At 48.4% G+C, this 15279-nt stretch overlaps 1 protein-coding gene across 2 annotated transcripts in view; it reads left to right on the plus strand.

Annotated features, from left to right (window-relative positions):
- The first annotated feature begins 10255 nt into the window (after positions 1–10255).
- Positions 10256–15279, plus strand: part of LOC144806548 (uncharacterized) — a 71093-nt gene continuing 66069 nt past the window's right edge. For both annotated transcript variants that reach the window (XR_013605830.1, XM_078672885.1), the window contains exon 1: positions 10256–10310. The gene's annotated coding sequence lies outside the window, so the exon portion shown is untranslated. The remainder of the gene's footprint in view (positions 10311–15279) is intronic.

Here is a 15279-nt window from a genome sequence, read left to right on the forward strand (position 1 = left end):
GACCCTGTGGGAAAGAAGAATACAAAAGAGACAATCAATCATTGTGATTTCCTGTAATAATAATAACCAAGAAATTATTCAATGCAGTGTGCTCCTTCTTGACTGACTCTTCTACAACGGGGAGCTACATACTCTCCCTACAGGGAATGGGAGACAGACACACAGAGACCAACAGACACACACACACAGACACACACACACAGACACACAGACACAGACACACACAGACCGACGCACACACACACAGAGACCAACAGACACACACACACACACACAGACAGACACAGACAGACACACACAGACACACACACACAGACACCAACAGACACACACAGACACACACAGACACACACAGACAGACACACACACACACACAGACACACAGAGACCAACAGACACAGACACACACACACAGACACACACAGACAGACACACACAGACAGACAGACACACACACACACACAGACACACAGAGACCAACAGACACACAGAGACCAACAGACACACACACACAGACACACACACACACAGACAGACACACACAGACACACAGAGACCAACAGACACACACACACACACAGACACACAGAGACCAACAGACACACACACACACAGACACACACACAGACAGACACACACAGAGACCAACAGACACACAGACAGACACACACAGACACAGAGACCAACAGACACACACAGACACACACACAGACACACACAGACACAGACAGACACAGACAGACACACAGAGACCAACAGACACACACACACACACAGACACACAGACACACACACACACAGACACACAGACAGACACACACAGACACGCACACACAGACACACAGAGACCAACAGACACACACACAGACAGACACACACAGACACACACAGACACACAAACACAGAGACCAACAGACACACAGACAGACACACACACACACAGATACACACACAGACACACACACAGACACACACACAGACAGACACGCACACAGACCAACAGACACACACACAGACAGACACACACAGACACACAAACACAGAGACCAACAGACACACACACACACACACACAGACACACACACAGACACACAGACAGACACACACAGAGACCAACAGACACACAGACAGACACACACAGACACAGAGACCAACAGACACACAGACACACACACAGACACACACAGACACAGACAGACACACACACACACACACAGACACACACACACACAGACACACAGACACACAGACACACAGACACGCACACACAGACACACAGAGACCAACAGACACACACACAGACAGACACACACAGACACACAAACACAGAGACCAACAGACACACAGACAGACACACACACACACAGATACACACACAGACACACACACAGACACACACAGAGACCAACAGACACACACACACACAGACACACACACAGACACACACAGAGACCAACAGACACACACACACACAGACACACACACAGACACACACAGAGACCAACAGACACACACACACACAGACACACACACACACACACAGACACACACAGACCCACACACGGGAAAGCAAAGTAGGAAAACGCTACATACAGTTAGTTGTTCTATGCTGGCATATGTACATTGTTTTAGAAAGATGGTGGAACTGTTGATTTGAATGTACTTTCTTTTCTTAAGTCACACGTGTATGACGCAGTTCAGAGTCTGGAGAGCTCTGCAGCCCCAGCCCTGACTGTCGCCTCTCAGTGTCCTGAAGATGCCCCCGCGCTCGTGCGTCACCCCGGGGTCAGAGGCCTCCCTCACCTCTGCTCGAGCCCCGTTCAGTGGGGGCTGCAGGGTCTGGGGGAGGGGGCCCCGGGGGCCCGGCTGCCTGTGAGGAGTGTGTGGGGTCCGGTGTGTTATTCCCCCTCCGAGTGACGCGCGCGCTCAACACAACAAAACAATGCGTCTCACTTCTGGGCACGCGCAGGACCGCGGGTCACAGCTGCGCATGTGCGGAGCGAAGACACAACGTCCTATCGCCGAGTTAGGACCTTGCACGGGGTACGGACTGTGAACTGCCCTGCACAGAGGACGCGCAGCCTCACTGCGCATGCGCAGAGGAAAGATATTTCCCCCAGAGGAGCGGACCGAGGAGCTTTGCATTTAAATACCTCTCACCCTGTGCTGTGGCGCGAGGCGCGCGGGAGGCAGTTATATCTCATTAATTGTGTCCCCGCGCGGACACTGGAATTCTTGTGCTTCTTTGAGTCCCACCTGTGCTGGCTCTGAGCTGTCGCCCTTTACTGCGCTCCGTGCTGTGAACTAAATGAAATCTTTCTTGCATCGACTTCCGGAGTTGGATTGTTGTAACAGCGGTATCTGTCCTCCGCGCTTGCGCAGTTGTTCATCCAAGGCCCTCTTTACCCTCGCTCCGCAGCGGAAGGCACTCTCTGTCCTCCGCGCATGCGCAGGTAATCCAAGGCATCGTTAGCCGGCGTTGTGGGAAGCAGTGTCTGTCCCTGGCGCATGCGCAGTGGTTCATCCAAGGTCTTTTAACCCGACCCACAACAGAGAGCCCAGCACCCACATGAAACCCCAGGTGAGGTCATTTATTTAATGCATTCTTATAAAGCGGGGACCTTACCCGAAGGTGTCACAGCACCGTACAATAGAACCAATAGAACCAGTTACGTTACATGAGAGAACTGTTACAGAATGGAAAAAATAAAAATAGCAGCCATAGAATCAAAGCGATGCAGGCAAAAGGAACACAATCTCAAGCACAGCAAGCACAGACTGTACAAGAACGTAGACATTGGGAGGACTCTGGTTGGGAAGACTTGCGAGCCGTAGCAAGGGCAGGAGAGCAATTGTTGCAAACAATTTAGGAGAGCAATCACTTTTTTTGCGGATTGTTGCAAACGGCAATAAGTCGAGCAAGCCAGCCCAGGACTACCATCTAGATCACTAGATCCTAAAACATGGTTCAGACACTTTGCACATTTATATGCATGTCCGGGTTCCCCTTCAAGCGAGAACTTATGCATAAATAAAGAGCTGACAATGTCCAAGGAGTTTGAACCACTATATTTTAGTATCTTAGATACTAAGCAGGCTATAGCCGCCATTAAGCCGTCCAAAGCGCCAGCCCAGATAACATCCGGGGAGACCTCTTTAGGCATGACCCAGAGGTATGGGCACCGTATATCAACTTACTGTGCAATGCAATTAGCAGAGGGCAGCCTATCCCTATATCATGGAAGGGCGCGGAGATCGTCCCTATATACAAAAAGGGCAGTAGGGACGATCCCGCTAATTATAGACTCTGGCAAATGCCACACAAAAACACACAGACCCACACACACACACACAGACCCACACACAGACCCACACACACCAACAGAGCCCCACACACACACACACACACCTAGGACAACAGTGCAGTTACCAACTCCTGGCCTAAGAGTAAGTAGCATATACCCACCTAATATACCACACTTCACTACCCATGTTTACCACAATGCAGATACTCACCACTTGCATAGCACTGCAGCCACCAACCCAGTGTTCAGAGCTATAAACCACAAAGGACACCGAGATGTCCCCCCACGAATATCATTGCACACACTGTGTGGGGAAGGCAAGGGGCAGTCAGCCCCTTGGATTACAGTTCAACCACCCTCCTCACGCACATCGTACCACACTGTGCACTTATGAAGAGTGCAGCCATGCATCCAGGGCAGCAACTGTACACTGCCGGAGCGGGTCAAGCGCAGCACTCCGTACACAGCACTGCAGCAGAGTATTACACAGTCAGTCAGCACCACGTTTGTGTAGGTTCAGCAAGATGCAGTTCTAGGGTACCCTCTGAAAACGTCTTTCTGCCCTTTCTGTTTCAGATACAGTGCCCATGCACGCTGGCTGGTAGAGGGCCCGGGCCTTGTCCCATGGTGTCCTAACACTGACTCATTCTTATCCCATCTTAGAGGCCCTTACTCCATCCAGCATTGGGTATGTGTCTGAATACAGAATAACACAATCCCCGTAAACTATCGACCAAGGTGTCATCTTTAGAAACACAACTAGTCTTCCTCTCAATTTTAATTAAGAATATTCGATTTCATTGTGTTTTTCACATTAGTTGTAAATGCCACTCAGCAAACAATTGTCAGTAGCGGAAAGCAGTGACCTATAACCCCAAAAGCGTTGCGCACCTCGTTCAGCTTCTACCCCGCCCCCCAGTGAATGGATTGGAATGGATTTGCACCCCCTAAATAGGGAACCAGGCCTTGTCCAGGAGATGCCCTTTTGGCACGGTGGAAAAATCTGCTACACCCAGTTCTGTAACCAGTATGCCAGCCAGCTGCAGGGCGCCCCAGGGAAAACGGGAGTAAAGATAACAAAGAAACGGGAGGAGGTGGGAGTAAAGACAACACAGACAACAGGAGCGAGGGAAAGAGTAAAGACAATACGGACAATGGAAGGGAGCGGGAGTAAAGACAAACAAGCATTAAGCACAGGCACACGGACAGCGGGAGGGGGGCGGGAACGGGCAAACGGACAGCGGGGGGGGGAACGGGCACACAGACAGCGGGAGGGGGGGCGGGAACGGACCCAGGCTTCGTATGGGGAGTCAGCCATGAGACAAAAGTCAACAAGAACACGTGCCAGTGCTCCCCACTCACCGGGATCGAGGACATCCCGAGCTGAGCGCGGGCGTTCATCAGAACAGGACCCCCGCCGGCCGCCATCTTCGGAGAAATGAGCACAACAAACCCCCAAAAAATAAATAAATACCCACCGCCCACCACCGCATGACGTGGGCAAAAGCCTAAAATTGTCGGGAACGCCCACGAATCTGCTCCGGCATTGACGGACAGATCTCTGTTCCAATGGCTAGCCTCCATTTATGGAGCTAGACAATGGAACAGAGGGGCGGACAACACACACATACTGTAGACTTAAGATTTCGCCTGCGCGAAAAGCTGCGCAGTGCACAGCTTTCGACAGGCGAAACCTAAAAATGGGAACGATAGTGCTAGTAGACCATGTCTTAGGCAGTGGGGCATTGGTTAGAATATTAGAAATATTTAACAACAGTGGGGCCCAAAAATCTGGTTTATATTTAATAAGATCGATGGGCAACCCATCAGGGCCTGGAGTTTTATTGCCTGCACTCTGACGTATAGCCTCCTCGAACCTCGTTTATTGATAATGAGACTCAAGGTGGCACCCTGTTAATAAAAGGGTCGGGTTAAAAAGCAGGCTCTTGGTAAATAGTGGAAAAGTGACTTTCCCAGGTAGCGCTCATTATGTTGCAGTGATGGGAGTTAACGGTTGTCCCATTGATCTTAACTCTTTAATGGTAGTCCAAAATATATTCCCATTATTTAAGCTGGCAGAATTAATGAGCACATACCAGTGCTCACCTAATAACTGTTCCTTCCTATTAGCAATAGCCTGGTTATATGTCAACCTTAAGGCCTTGACCAAATCATTACACCTAGGGCTTTGAGATTCGGGCCTTGCGGAGCTTCCTGTTGACAATTGAGCACTCCTGATTGAACCATCTAGGTTCGCGCAGTACTGTACAAATGGGGTTAGACAGCAAGGATTTAATGGCTCCACTGAGTTCGGTAAAGGTGCTGATAGCCACTGGGTGTGGAACAGGGCCTCTAAGCAGATGTTAATAAGATTCATGTTTCCCCTAACCATAGAACTGAATCGGTCTGCGTTATTAATGCCTCACCATACCAGTCTGCGGTTATCTATGGACGGTGATAGATCTCCAGCACCACATTCTGTCTGAGGCGTTGGAACTGGAGACATCTGTAACGTTACTTGTATTGGGTTATGGTCCCCAAAGATTGTGGCCATAATTTCGGCTTTAAGCAAGCTTGCTTCTAAAGCGGGGGGGATAAAAAACATTATCAATTTCAGATGAACAGACCCTCCCTCTGAATCTCGGTTCAGGGGGAGCATTATCTTTTGTAGTTGCATCAATTTCCATAACATTAATTAAGTTAAGGGTGTTCAAATGGTCCATTAGCTCTCTACCCCATTGCATGTTTGTCTGCTGCTGTGTGAATATTCGCTTGACCATGAGTAAGATAGCTTAGCATTAAAATCGCCCCCACACAGATTCCTACTGACTTAAAAGAGTCTTTGGAGTTTCCAATAGATGCAATACAATTAAACAAATTTATCAAATGCATATTTGGAACAGAATGAAAATCATTGTTATAAAAATTAATTATCCAAAAGAAAATCCCCCTATTAAATAATATGCCTAGAAAATTATTGGTATCTGTATGTACAGTTTTTATGCATCCACCTGTCTTAATATTGACCCAGATTGATAAACCCCCAAATGGTCGACCCTGCTTGGGGGTTGTTGCTAGGATATTATGGCATTCAAACCCCTCAATATGCCATTCTTGTGTGGCCCATGTTTCCTGAAATAAAAGGATATGTGGGTCTTTAATAAGTTTACCCAATCTGGCTGGTGAAGTTTAGAGTACAACCTTGCAACATTCCAGCTTAAGATACGGAGGTCTGAACTTGCTGAGGCCTTCGTTTGCATAGGGGGGATAAGTGGGTTGTGGGAATAGTACACTCAGTTACTGGCATGGCATGCGGTAACCTAATAGCAGGATCAGTATTTTCCCAAAAAGTTGATAGTCAGTCTTGGGTCTCTATCCAGTCAAGGCCTTGAACCTATTAGAGGAAGTAATCAAGAGTAATTGTTGGTGAAAGGAGCATGATTTGGTTTGTAGAACTAACCAAGGGGTAGTGCGCATATGTTAGTGCTATTAGGTGTTATAAATTCGCAACCCCTTAGTAGGTGTCTCACCAAAGAAGGTCTGCAAAAGTTAATTAGAATACTTTCCCCTTTGATATTTTTGGTAGATGCACTGACTCACCCAACCCTGCGTGCCATAATAATATCGGATACATGGAAGCTTCTATGCCTTGATAGTCAGTCCACACATTTATTGCGTAGCTGGTCCCTTGACTCATGTTGATCCCTCTTTAAAGTAGGTACTCCTGCCAGTACCAACACATAAGGGCAAGCAGCGGGCAGCAGACTAAGGACATCCTGATTAGCCATTCATACTTGTGGCGGCAGGAACATTAATGCATGAGGTACTAGACAACCTGTTCTTATTCGAGCCCCTGGGCCTGTTTAACCTATTAGCACCATCCCTGGTGGGGTTGGTATTTGAAATGGTTATTGGTATAGGGGGTTGTGGGGGGGAGGACCCGTTTCTATCTATAGGCAATTGAGGCAGCCCCTGGATTGATTGTATATCGGGTGAAGGGTGATTGCGGGAGCAGCAACTCTGGCGGTGTGCAACACAATTTCGGCTTCTAAAATATTCATACCAACACCTACTCTATCGATGGCCCTGCTCCCATCAATCTCTTTGATTTTGTCCACCTTTTCCCCCACTGTCCCCTTAAAACGCTTGGCTACTAAAATAGCCACCCGCCTTCTTATCCAGGGTAGATGAAAAGAACTGCTGTGGAAAGAGTTGTGACCTCATTCTATGCCAATCTTTGGAGAGGAGCTGTGTCTCCTGGAGGAGGCACACATCTGCCTCCATGTTATCCAGGTAGGAAAGGATGGACCTCCTTTTATTGGGATTGTTGAGACCTCTCGCATTGAGAGTGAGAATTTTCAGTGTGCGCTGGGAAATAGCGTGTCATAGTGAGTGCACCAGCTTTGGCCTGTATTTGGGTCCCTGTGATCCCTCTTCCCCCTGAGCTCCCAACGTCTGCCCGGCCTCCATTGTCCTTTGATCCTCTCTTCAACGCCATTCACCTGCATATCAGTTATCCACCCTCCCCTCCCTAACCCCAACTTAGAAACCCATTCACATCAAATTGTCCAGGGCCCGCCATACGTGCGTGCGCGTCCTTGGAAGTCGGAATAGTTCGGAACGTGTGTCGCCTGTTCCCTGTGTCTCTACACTCCCCGTGTCTATACACTCCCCGTAGACTTCTTCGCCGCCCACCCAGCCTTGCAAATGTCACTTGTTTGTCCCTCAGTCGTTCACAGTGTCATCATGGGGGAATGACTCCTTTGACAATGTCTCCAGCACTGCCAGTCTTTCTTGTGCCATGGTCTTGGGGTCCGGTCTCGTTGCTTGCTCTGTGCCACGCCTCCCGTAGACCTTATGCCATCTTTCTCGAGGAGTTTTGGTCTGTGGGCCCTCTGTCTCCTCCTGGATTGGATTCTCGATGCCCAGCACCTGGCAAGTGTCCTGCATGGATCTGAGCTGGAGGACTTTGCCCTGCCATATGAAAATCAGCCGGAAAGGGTGACCCAAAGAATATGGTATTCCTTGATTTCGAAGACGCGTGGTTGCCACTCGAAATACCCAACACTTTTGAAGGGTTATTAGAGCCAGGTCCTGGTACAAAGCTATGGAGTGGTCCTGATATCTTAGTGGTTGCTTGTGCCTGGCAGTACGTAGTGTACACTCTTTTAGTTTAAAGTCTGGAAAGTAAGCCAAAATATACGGTGGGGGCGCCCAGTATGCTCCTGAAGAGACCCTGCAGGTATTGTGTGATGTCTGGCCCTTCTTCTTTAGGTGGAACTCCCTTAACGTGGATGTTGTTTCGCCGAGACCGATCCTCCAGGTCTTCTGTGTGTGACTGGAGATCGATCTGTTGAACCTTGAGCCGGAGTATCTCTTGCTGTAGATGCTCCACCTCCTCTTCCCGGGCTTGCCCCTGATCTTCGATGGAGGCCACACTGTCCCCAACGGCATTAACGCCCCGCCTTATCGTAAGGAGGACGTTGATGCCGTTGGGGGACGTGTGGCCTCAATCGGTTATCTCCTTCATCTCCCCCGCTATTTCCCTTTTCAGCGTCTGCAAGTCGCCTCATAATGCACCGAATAGCGACTCTAAAAAGGCGTGGGTAACTGGGGCTTCAGAGGTGTCTGCATCTTGGCTGATTTGTGTCATTGGGGAGAGCCTCCCTTCTCTGCTGCTGGTCATTGGGAGCTAGGTCAGCATCTTTTTTAGATTCTGATCCTTCTTGCTTCTCGCTGAGGACATGGCTGCTATATCTCTTACCACATCACTAGACCGTCCTGCCTTGTCGTGGGGGTCCCAGCCCCAGTGACTGGCTGTCACCAGGTTGTCCTCCCGCTGAGCTCCACTATGCTGTTGCTTGATGGTGAGGGCCATAGTTGTCACTCCCTTTCAGTCTCGTCCGGGCCTTGCTGCCTTCAACCGTCTGCTATTGCCCTGCTGGGCATCTGCTGCTTGTTCTCAATACTCTAAGCACTTTGCACCCAAACCTGCAGTGAATCCCCCTGTAGGCCAGCAGCCCTATCTGAGCCTGGAGCACTAGATGTCTTCTTGGACCACTGCGTCTAATTCCTGCACTATGTGCTTGCAGGCCATGGCCTCCGGTTTCCTCTGACTTGGCAGTCAGCTCCAGAGAGACTAATCCATGCCCGGGCCCCTCATCCATTGGCACCTTGTGATTCTTACAGCGTTACAGTTCATATCTAATTCCCCTTATTGGATATTGTCATTTTAGTGTCATTTTGTTTAATACATTTTACTTTATTTTTCTATTTTGGTTTGGGTTTTTTATTGTTTTGCATTTTGACTTTTACTTGTTTTGTTTCTGCATAAATGTTTTACATATTACCTTAAGTTAAGCCTGCCTGTTCGGTGCTTAGGTACCAGGGGGTTGATCCTCGGTTAATTGAATGGGTTTGAAAGTTCACTCTAACAACTATTGTGATTGTTCCTCATCTACCGCAAATAATAAACTATCTGAAATTATCTGCAGAACAGGCAGTTGATAACCTACCAGGGTTGAAACACCCTGTGGACAAATTGGAATATGGGACGAGTATTGTGTGGCAATAGAACCTCTAAAAAAATTCAGCTTGTAGACGAACCAAGAATCACACTTGAATGTCACAACTTTTAAAAACAAGGTAGTCAGGAAAGTGTGGCGAATATATTGCAGCTCTTTGCATTTTGACAGCCCCAAGCAAATTTGAGAACAGAGTGCATGTATGTAGCAGAGACGAGTGTTCACCCAATGTGAGTGGTGAGATCCGCATTGCAGGTCTGCCTGAAGTTGTGATGCTGCTGACAGTAGCGTGTCTGCTAAAAGCAATGGCGTGGCTGGTGGAACTATAAAGCCAAGTAAGAGAAAGTTATCTTCAGACACCACAGTCTTCGTGACTGAGACCAGTAATACTGAAGACTCTGAGACTCACAGCAGTAATTTCTCCTTTCAGAGTGTTATTGCTGCAGAGGGAGTGAAGCCAAGAAGTAAGCACATTACTAAGGTACCAACAAAATTTAATATTGTTCATTTGTATTAACTGTTTCTCTTTTGAAGCATTTGGAAATGCATTTTCTAGTTTTGTTGCTTTTTGTTAAGTTTTTAGGTCTCGCAGAGAGACCTATTGCCGCCCATCCACAAAGCTGATTTTTACGATGAGGATTTTCAACAGTTCACGTGAATCACGTGACCACAAGCTCCTCGTGCACGAGCTTGCATTCGATCATCAAAGGCAGCCCAGTCTCTCTCACACAAGCTTCTCCCAGCAGGCCGTCCACCCCCCTTCCTCTCCATATGGTTGCTCGAGTTGCAGGCAGCCCACCCCCTCCCTCTCCAGCGCCTGCCTTCTGTGTCTCGCATTTGATCATCAGAGGCAGCCCAGCCCAGCAGGCAGCCCACCCCCTCCCTCCCCATATGGTGCGCTCTGCCTCAGGCCAGCATCTCTCCTCCCATAATTATTCACTGCAGGGCCTGCGTCTCGTCACCCTTCCTACCAGTCCCCACAAGCAGGCAGCAGCTTCAAAGGGATCTGCTTCCCCGCCCACTACTTCACACTTCACGGCCTGGCGGCCGTGACTCGCATTTCTCCTTCCCTCTCCCCACAGCAATGCCAAGAGCTTGTTGTGCTCTAGCCTTGATTCTATGAATATGAGCAGATAAAATCTGAATGCTTGTGCGTGTTGCTTTACCTTCGCTGCTTTTAATACACATTTCCGGTATTTAAGTGCGCTATTGAACCACTTATTTTTGGCCAAACGCTGTTGAAACAACCGTTGCCATTTGTATGCTCCCAGAAATCTTTTGATCTCTTCTTGCATTTGTGCCCCTGTGCTGCTTGCATAAATGAGGAATCTGTTTTCAACTCTGTTATATTAAAAACTTTATTGAGAGTCACGTAGATGCTCAGCCCGCCTTTTGCCTGCCTTCCTCTCCAATTTTTACAGTTGGGTTATAGAATTTTGAGTAACCCATGAGTGGTGTTTCTCCACAGCTCCAGGTCTCCTGGAGACGTCTTATATCAAATGATCTTAAGTGGGTTTCTGATTCAGGCTCTAATGCAATCTTGCCGGCTCCTGCGATGTTCCACGGTGTCAGAGTAATCTTACTGTGGGGCATACAGTAGGCGCTCTTGTTGATAAGTGGATGCTATGATCGCTTGTGAAAAGCTTCCATTAGCCCGTTGGTGTTTAAGTTACTTGGTGTTACTGTTACCCGTCCCTTTCCTCCCACACGCGTCTGAATTACAGTGCCTTAGACTAGTGTTCCTGACACACATTCTTGACACACTGGTGCACGGGCTGCAGACGCGGCCTTGTGACGCGCTTCGGGAATCCGGACGTGCCTGTGAGCTTGAGGCCTCCCCCACCCCCTGGTGTGCAGTGATTCCATATGTGGAAGCGGCGCGTCAGCAGGGATGATGGAGTGGATCGAAGCTTGAGGCTGGTGCGCGTCAGCGCCGTTAAAGGCTCGCGCGTCTTCCTGCTTCGCGCGCTTCGTGAAAGAGGGGAGAGCCGCCTGTATGCTTTCAGAATAATCCATCACTTGATCCATATCACACAGCAAACATACTGAAAGAAACAACGGCTAGTCCGGACTCAAGAGTCGTCAACAAACCATCTTAAGTGTTGCTCATTCACATTGAGCCTCAAAAACACCACATAAAATCTGGATCACAGAGCATCATCTCGGCGAGAGCACAGAGCATACCAAGCTACGGAATCACAACCTCAGTGCACGTGACCTCTCTGCTACTGCACAGAACATCTCAGTCATTTTAGGTGGCTTTATAGCCTGTGCGAGCCATATCACGACTATTGTTCAGGGCTCCTCAACCGACGCAAAAGCCACTGAACAGTTAATCTCTGCAATGTCTGCAACACCTCAATTAGTGCGAAGAACATCCGAGTGGAGCACTAATGAGCGCAGTCAGAGCAGAGAGGGTCTCAAATATTGCACCACATATTTCAAACACTGAACATAGCGTCGCTGCCGTTGCAAGAGCCTCTGAACCAAGCACTTGACCTCTTAATTAGCGCTCACATCTCAAGCAGTGCATAAAGCATCTGAGCCAGCACAAGGGGCCTCGTATTCAATACAACAACTCAACCACCGCACATTGCACCACAAGCAGTGCACATGGCATCACAAGGAGTGAACATAGAACCTCAAGCAGTGCACATAGCACCACAAGCAGTGCACATAAAACCTCAAGCAGTGCACATGGCATCACAAGCAGTGCACAAGGAACCACACACAGTGCTCATAGACCACAAGCAGTGCACATAGCACTACAAGCAGTGCACTTAGAACATCAAGCAGTGCACATAGCACCACAAGCAGTGCACATAGAACCTCAAGCAGTGCACATGGCATCACAAGCAGTGCACAAGGAACCACAAACAGTGCTCATAGAACCACAAGCAGTGCACATAGCACCACAAGCAGTGCACATAGAACCTCAAGCAGTGCACAAGGAACCACAAACAGTGCTCATAGAACCACAAGCAGTGCACATAGAACCTCAAGCAGTGCACATAGCACCTCAAGCAGTGCACATAGCACCACAAGCAGTGCACATAGAACCTCAAGCAGTGCACATGGCATCACCACAATTCCATTGAGCACTCTAACCTTTAAAAATAGCATCTGAACTATAACACAGGACATTTCACCATTGCACAATTGTAAATGCACGTTGCACTGATCACATGTGCACAAGGCTTCTCACCGTTGCATGGATCTTCCTGATCATCACACAGAGTAGTTAAAGCACAGTGCATCGTTTCTCAGCCAGTGCACAGAACATCTTGACAACTGCACATATCTGACATTTGCACAAGACTTCTCAACCATTGCACTGAGAATCTTAACCCTTGTATAGTGTGTTCTGATAATGGCACAGAGTATTTAAATCATTGCACATAGCGCGTCAGCCGTTGCACGTAACATTACAAGCAGTACACATAGCATAACCACCATTCATGGAGCACTCCAAACTTTACGTAGCATCTGAACTATTACACAGGACATTTGACCACTGCACATATGCAGTTGCACGTTGTACTGATCACCTCAACATGTGCACAGAGCTTCTTAATCATTGCACAGAGGGGTTCAACCATTGCACAGATCTTTCTGATCATCATATATCATATTTAAATCACTGCTCTTAGTTTCTCAGCCAGTGCACAGAGCATCTTCACAACTGCACAAATCTCTGGGTGGAGTCACATCTCACTAGACGCAACTTGTGATCAAGAACCTGGATGCACGTGTGATTCCAAATGATAAAGGGACCACGGAGAAAGACCCGTTCTCAGTCTTGGGAATGGTAGAATGACTCAGGTGCTTATCATTGTAGCCAACCATCAAGCCGAAATACTAATGTAGATAAAATAGGTACGTATAACTTAGTACATGAAGGAGCCTCCAATAGTCTTCAGTACAATTATCTGCAACAGGATAGTTGTTAATACCGAAACGGGACAGCTGCTTTCAGAACTTACGCTCGTGTCCCTTGACAATTTCTTCAAAACAAAAATATTTGGATAGATGGATGATACTAAAATAACGGGGAACCGCATTCAAGATATCTGCTCGCGTCCCTTAACGATGTCTTCGATACGAGAATGTCGTAAGACGAGCGTTAACATCAACCTGCGGGCGCCACAATCGACGTGTCTGTTGGCGTCCTGCAGCCGTTGGAAGAGGTGATTAGAACTGGCTAAGTGTGCCATGAAGTTGGCATTTCAGTACATCCATGAGAAGTGAGCTTTGAGTCATGTAGTGGTCTTCTTATACCACGTGCAGTTCACCCTCTCCAAAGCCTCAATAATCCCTGGGTGAAAAGGACGGCTGATTCTGATTGGGTGCCTGATAGTTTTCCAGAAACTTATGTTCTTGATTGTTCATGTTTGTCAGTAGTTGATTATACTTTAATTTGTGTGCTTTTAAAATGTGTTGCGGTGATTACGACCGCCTAATTCTCACCTGCTGACCTTCTTCGTCTGCTGGTCCCCGTTCCGCCACAGCTTGTGCCGGTTGTGCGGAGGGACAGGAAGCACCTGGCGCACCAGCAGCGTCATCAGAGCTGCCCGCCCCCTTCCCTACTTAAACCACCACACAGCGCGGACGCGCGCAGCGAGATTGGCAACCTTGCTGTGTGTTGCACTTGCGCTGATTACTGAGTGAGTTTGGGGATTTAACTCCTCGCTGGAAACACTTCTCTTGCTTGAAGGCCAATAGCTGTTTTACCTGCGTACTTTTTTTCTAATACTTTGTAGAGTTTTAAACATTGCATGCGGTGATTACGACCACGTTTATACTTTAGTTTGTGTGCTTTTAAAATGTGTTGCAGTGATTACGACCGCCTAATTCTCACCTGCTGACCTTCTTCGTGTGCTGGTCCCCGTTCCGCCACGGCTTGTGCCGGTTGTGCGGAGGGACAGGAAGCACCTGGCGCACCAGCAGCGTCATCAGAGCTGCCCGCCCCCTTCCCTACTTAAACCACCACACAGAGCGGACGCGCGCAGCGGCACGCCGGCGGCGCGCCGAAGGCGTGCCAAAGGCAAGCCCGTCCGCGCCGGGACGCCGCCCGTCGCCCAAACCCTTGGTGGATTTTTTAAATTTGCGTGGCTCCTAAGTGGTCCGTGTATATTAACCATGATCTGCTATAATCAGCAGGAACTGCTCTCATTAAACCAGCATAATCTAGTAGATTCCCAGGTAGTCTGTCCCACTGCCACCCCTTTTAGGAATGATTCCGCCAGGATGGCTGTCTCCTCTCTATTGCGTAGGGGCTCGGAGAAATTTATGTCCGAAAGTTCGCAGGAACTAAGCAATATTAGTACGAAAACGGACCTTAATTTTCTCACTGCTCTCTATCTTAATACTAGATTCATCCCTAAACATGCCTTAGAGCTTTGGTGTCTACTGGACAATCAGAAACCTGACATCTGTTTCTTTACGGAAAC

This window comes from Lissotriton helveticus, assembly GCF_964261635.1.
Source record: "Lissotriton helveticus chromosome 1_1 unlocalized genomic scaffold, aLisHel1.1 SUPER_1_unloc_84, whole genome shotgun sequence".
Classification (NCBI taxonomy): Eukaryota; Metazoa; Chordata; class Amphibia; order Caudata; family Salamandridae; genus Lissotriton; species Lissotriton helveticus.